The following is a 6,000-nucleotide window of genomic DNA, read 5'->3' as shown; positions in this document are numbered from 1 at the left end:
TTTCCCTCTGTCGGAAACCAGCCTCAAGGGGGCGCCATGCAGCCTAAAAATATGTTCTACAAACAATTTTGCTGTCTCTTCCGCCGTGACTGCATGTGAGCAAGCTACAAAGTGACCCATCTTAGTTAACTGGTCTACTACGACTAGTATGGCGGTTTTCCCCTGGGATTTGGGCAGATCAGTCATAAAATCTATCGACACCGCCTCCCACGGTCGTTCTGGTGTGGGTAACGGTTCTAAATACCCCGCTGGTGCCCGCCTTTCTCCTTTGGCTCTCTGGCATTGGTCACACCTTCTCACATACTCCCGTACATCCTCCCTCACCTTGGGCCACCAAAACTCCCTGGTCACCAACCACATGGTCTTGTGTTGCCCAAAATGCCCCGCTGTGGGATTGTCGTGCAGCTGTTTGAGTACTCTTCCCCTCAATTCCCCTTCGGGTATATATAGCGCCCCTTTGTAATACAATGCCCCGTTTCTTTCTTCAAAACCTCCGGGGTCTTCTCCCTCTCCCCTTAAACCTCTGAGCTTATCCTGGGCGTACTCATCATTTACCGTTCCCTCTACCAGTTCTCTTTGCCCCACCCAGGCCGCACCACACACCCAGTGGTCCTCTGGGATAATATGTCTCTCTTCTGGCGCTCCCTCCCCCTCCAAATATTCAGGTTTGCGAGAGAGAGCGTCCGCTCTGATGTTTTCTGGACCTGGCACATAGCAGATTTCAAAATGGAATTTGGAGAACTCCTGGGCCCATCTCACTTGTCGTTGGTTGAGCACTCGTGCCGTTCTCCAATACTCCAAATTCTTGTGGTCCGTACATACTTGTACCTTATGCTGTGCACCAATTAGTAAGTGTCTCCATCTCCGGAACGCTTCGTGAATGGCGAGTAGTTCTCGGTCATATACCGTGTAGTTCCTCTCGGATTTGTTCAGCTTACGCGAAAAGAAGGCACACGGTCTCCATTCCGACTTATTGCTCCCTGGCTGAAGCAGCACCGCCCCCACCGCGCGGTCTGAGGCATCAGTTTCCACTCTCATGGGTTTTTGTAAATCCACATGCAGGAGCTGTTCTTCCGAAGCGAATGCCTTTTTCAATTCCTCAAAAGCGTGCTCCGCCTCCGCCGTCCAAACGAATTTCTTCTTGCTGCTCAGACAGTCCGTGATGGGAGCCGTTAAGTGGGCAAAGTTCTTGATGAATTTACGGTAAAAGTTCCCAAACCCTAAGAACCTTTGCACATCTTTTTTCGTTTTCGGTGTCTTCCATTCCAGCACCGCCTGTACCTTGCCTGGATCCATGGCTAATCCCTTGTCTGATAGGCGGTACCCCAGGAATTCCACCTCCTTGGCGTGGAACTGACACTTCTCCAATTTCACCCACAACTGGTTTGCTTGCAGCTGGCTCAGCACTTCCCTGACATCCTTTACATGCTGCTCCTCATTCTCTGAATATATCAGCACGTCATCGAGAAAGGCCACGCAATTCTTGTAGAGCAAAGGTCCCAGTACATGGTTCATGAGCGATTGAAAACAGGCGGAGCCTGCTTGTAATCCAAAGGGCATAACGAGATATTCGAAAGCCCCTAGGGGGGTGAACATCGTTGTCTTCCATTCATCCCCCTTCTTTATTCGTATCAGGTTGTACGCTCCTCTCAGGTCCAGTTTCGTGAATATCTTTCCCTTCCTCACCCTGGTCAAAATGTCATCAATCCTGGGCATGGGGAAAGTCACTGGTTCTGACACGGCATTTAGCCGCCGGTAGTCCACGATCAATCTCGGTTTATCCGTGTTTTTTTTGTCCACAAAAAACACTGGGCTGCCCCCCACCGCTCTGGACTCTCTGATGAAACCTCTCTTCAGGTTTTTGTCAATAAACTCCCTCAACTCCTGCATTTCCCTGTCTGACATGGCGTACAGCTTGCCCATGGGGAGCTGGGCCCCAGGGACCAGGTTAATTTGGCAGTCAAAGTCTCTATGCGGTGGTAGTTTATCTGCTTCCCTTTCGCTGAAGACCTTGCTCAGGTCAGCGTATTGTTTGGGCACCTTCCCTTTGTCCGCCACTTCCATCCCTGCTAGGGAGGCTTTTGCCCCTTCTGGCACCTTTCCCTCTTTGCAGTGTTCCAGGCAATGTGCTGACCCAAAGGAGACCACTCTCTGATGCCAGCCCACTAGCGGGTCATGCAACGCTAGCCAGCTCATTCCCAAAATGACTGGCGCCCCTCCCAGGGTGGCTACATTGAACGCTATCCTTTCAGTGTGCCTTGCCACCCTCATAACCATTGGGACGGTCTGTAGGCTAACTTCTCCCCCCAACAGCTCCCTCCCATCGATCGTGGTGACCTGCAGGGGGTTGCTTAAAGGGAGTGTCTGTATCTGGTGTTCAGCTGCAAACTCCTTGCTCATAAAATTACAGGAGCTGCCTGAGTCCAACAGCGCCTTGGTCTTTAGTGGGTATCCGTTTGCCAGCTCTAGCAGCACCTCTATTACTAGAGCTGGTCTTGGAGGTTCCGGAGTGGGCACTTTTACTGCTCCTTGGCCTGTCTGCAGTGCCCTGACAGCGGCAGACAGGCGTTGGCTTTTACTGGCTCCTGGACTTCCTCCTCCTTCCCCCCAACAGCTCCCGCCATCCCTTGCCATTCCTTTCTTTGTGGGCAGACTCTGGCAAAGTGACCTGGCTGCTGGCAGAGGTAACATTTCTTGGCGCTCTTTCCCTCCTTCTTCCTCCCTTCACTGGGATTTGAAACTGCGCGCGCGCGCGCTGTTCCAACTTCCATCGGCTCTCCGGGCGGGAAACTGGGTTCTGGAATCTCTGGAATGCGGAAATCCCTCCAACGCTCTCCTTTCCCCTCCCGCTTCTCCAAGGCTCTTGCCTCCTGGCGCGCTCCAATGGTCAGCGCTGATTTGGTCAGCTGGTCCATAGACTCCGCCCTGGGCGCCCGGGAAAGTTCGTCTTTCACCGCCGAAGAAAGCCCCTCTTCAAAGAGCATTTGAATGGGTTCCGCCGATAGGTCCCACCCCAATTTATGTATCAACATTGTAAACTCAGTCCAGTACTCACGAACCGATCGGCTCCCCTGTTTGCAAGCCATCAATTGTCTGCGCACCAGTCCCTGTTCAATCTCGCTGGAAAACATCAAATCCACGGCGTGAAAAAACTTCCTCGCGTCCTTCAGCATGTCACTATTCCCTGCCATCAGGGGCCGGACCCAGTCTCTCGCCCCCCCTTCGAGATGGCCAATCACAAACGCCACTCGCGATGCCTCATCGGGAAAGTCGTTAAACTGCAGTTCAAGAGCATACTGCATCTCTGTCCTAAAGGCTTGGTAGTTCCTGGGGTCCCCCCCAAACTTCTGCACCATTCCTGGCATCTTTCTTGCTAGTGTAGCGCCTTTTGCCTTTTCTGCATCCTGCGCCCTCCTTTCTTCTAGCCTCGCCGTTTGCATTGCTAGCTGGAGTTCCAAAACTCTGTACCTTTCTTCCAGAGTTGGACCTTCTCCAGCTCCTGCTGCTCCTCCGGCTCCAGCTGGGTTGCTCATGATGCCTCTCTGCACAAGCTGCTTTCAGGGACTGTCCGATTGCTGTGATGGGATGGTGAGCTGCTTGTGCGTAAAATCCTGATCCCTCAGAGTTTGGCTAAGTTCCCAAACCTCTGTCTGTGATGGAGCTCCTTAAGCATGGCTCCATCAATCGCTCGTTGAATCGGACAGTGGGCGTTTACGGAACTTCTTCCAGCATAAAAGCTCCTTGACGGAAACACGTCTTCTGGACTCTCGGCGTGACAGTTTCCGCCGAGGAGTGGGTGTGCCTACGGGAGGTCCTGAAACCTCTCCACTGTTCCCGCTTGAAGTATCTCTGAGCTCTCCCTCCGACTCACTTTCCCTTGTAACTCCACTTCTCCCCCTGCTGGTCCCCTCCTCCGCTGAGTGGTCTCTCTCACCCTCCATGAGCCCTTTCACCTCCTTCGTCTCAGATGACAGTTCCCTGACAGGTCACCAACTGCTTTTAGACATGCAGGGACATTTGGATTTGAGAGGAAGCAAAAAGGGCCACAAAATTTCTGTTTACACACACAACATTTGCCCACTTACTGTACCTGAGAGGGACTGAATCCTTCCTAAAGCTCTGGTGGCTTTCTCAAGGGGGGGGGTGGATCTACACAGAGAAAAAAAGCCGCTATAAATAAGTTAGAAATTAAATGTTATAACAAAAGAAAAAAACTGTGATGTAAAATCGCAAAGAACTTTTTTTTTGCTCTCCAGCACCACCTGGTGTTGCATGTTTATAACACATTCAAAGCCCTGTTTTTGTTAAGTCTGGTCACTGTTACTATAGCTGTGGTCGCAACACCAACCATACAATCTCACGTGTCCTTTTTAAGCAAAGAGATTCAAGCAGTGGAGGTGAATCTCCATTAGGGTGAATGGAGCCATGCCTCACCAACCTCAGACAACCCTACCTGCCTGCCTTCTTACTTAACAGCCAGTCCAGGAGATAACCCTGGCCGTCAGCTTTCGGGGTTGTCCCTATAGAAGTCAGCAGGGAGGAGGAAGGGGGGGAATTAGTTTGCTCGGCCCATCACTGCTGTCCTCCATGTCTTCTTCCTTACCAGTCCCAATGGGTACCAGCCACCACTGGATGTGAGTTTGGGGCATGCATACACCTAACACATAGGCCTGCAACAATCACTCAGTATATACAGTCTGTGAGCTTGTCAAGGTTGGAGAAGATGGCAGCTCTCAGACAGTTTTATGGCTTCCCTTAAGGAGTTCCCCTGAAGTTACCAGGATTTGAAAGCCACATTCTAATTCACACAAACCACATTCTAATTCTTTCCCTCTTTGATTACTAGGCAACAAAACAGAACACGCTATTCAGGCTGCTGGCTCTATTTTTCCCCTCATCTAACAATGGCATTAGAAATTCTAACATTAGTCATATTTATTATATAGTTGGATAATGAAAGATTTTTTTGTGAGCTTTAATGATGCATCCAACCAAGGAAATGCAATTTTATACTTTCCTGTATTAATGGTTTACTCACTGCTCTTAACTACTGGATTTTAATTACATTTTTTTAAAAAATAATAATGTGTTGTAATTTTATGTTTCTATATTAATGGTTTCTTTGCTAATTTTCAGTTCTGGCTTATTTTACTGCTGATTAAAGTTAACACTAAATTAATTTGAATGTATTGGATTGTATCGAGTGGTAGCTCCGGACTATCAGAAAGCACCTCCCACAAATCCAGGGTGGGGCTCCAGATTTCCACTGATGTACCTCTGCCCACTGGACCCCACTTGGCCCCTGATTGCTGCTCTTGAGCATTAAATAACCTTTTGGGACAGTATAGCAGAGAGTCACAGTAGTTGCTGGAGTTTGGCAAAAGTTGAATGTCCCGCCCAGTATGAGTATAAGGAACTACCGTATTTTTTGCTCTATAAGACTCACTTTTTCCCTCCTAAAAAGTAAGGGGAAATGTGTGTGCATCTTATGGAGCAAATGCAGGCTGCGCAGTTATCCCAGAAGCCAGAACAGCAAGAGGGATTGCTGCTTTCACTGTGCAGCGATCCCTCTTGCTGTTCTGGCTTCTGAGATTCAGAATATTTTTTTTCTTGTTTTCCACCTCCAAAAACTAGGTGCGTCTTGTGGTCTGGTGCGTCTTATAGAGCGAAAAATATGGTACTTCCAAAAGAACTGTGAGAGCTGAGAAAGACTGTATTTGCCATCTGAGTGTGGCTGTTTCCACCTGCCTTGCTCCTTTTCCTGCAGCACTGGGAGCCAGGCTTGGCATTAGCCAAGGTCCCCAAAGCTCAGAAGGGCCACTCGCTGGCCAAGCCTAGCTGTGCAAACTTCCCATCATCCTCGCTGGGCTCCCCATGGCATTTTAGCAGTAGGGCAGGTGTCAGTGCCCCTTTTGAATGGGACTCCAGCTCAATTCTTACCACCTACAGCGGCCACCCAACATTTTAATTTACCCCAAATTCTATGAGATGGGGTACTGC

The sequence above is a fragment of the Podarcis filfolensis genome, assembly GCF_964270895.1.
Source record: "Podarcis filfolensis genome assembly, chromosome: 1".
Lineage (NCBI taxonomy): Eukaryota > Metazoa > Chordata > Lepidosauria > Squamata > Lacertidae > Podarcis > Podarcis filfolensis.
Note: the sequence above shows the minus strand (reverse complement) of the source record.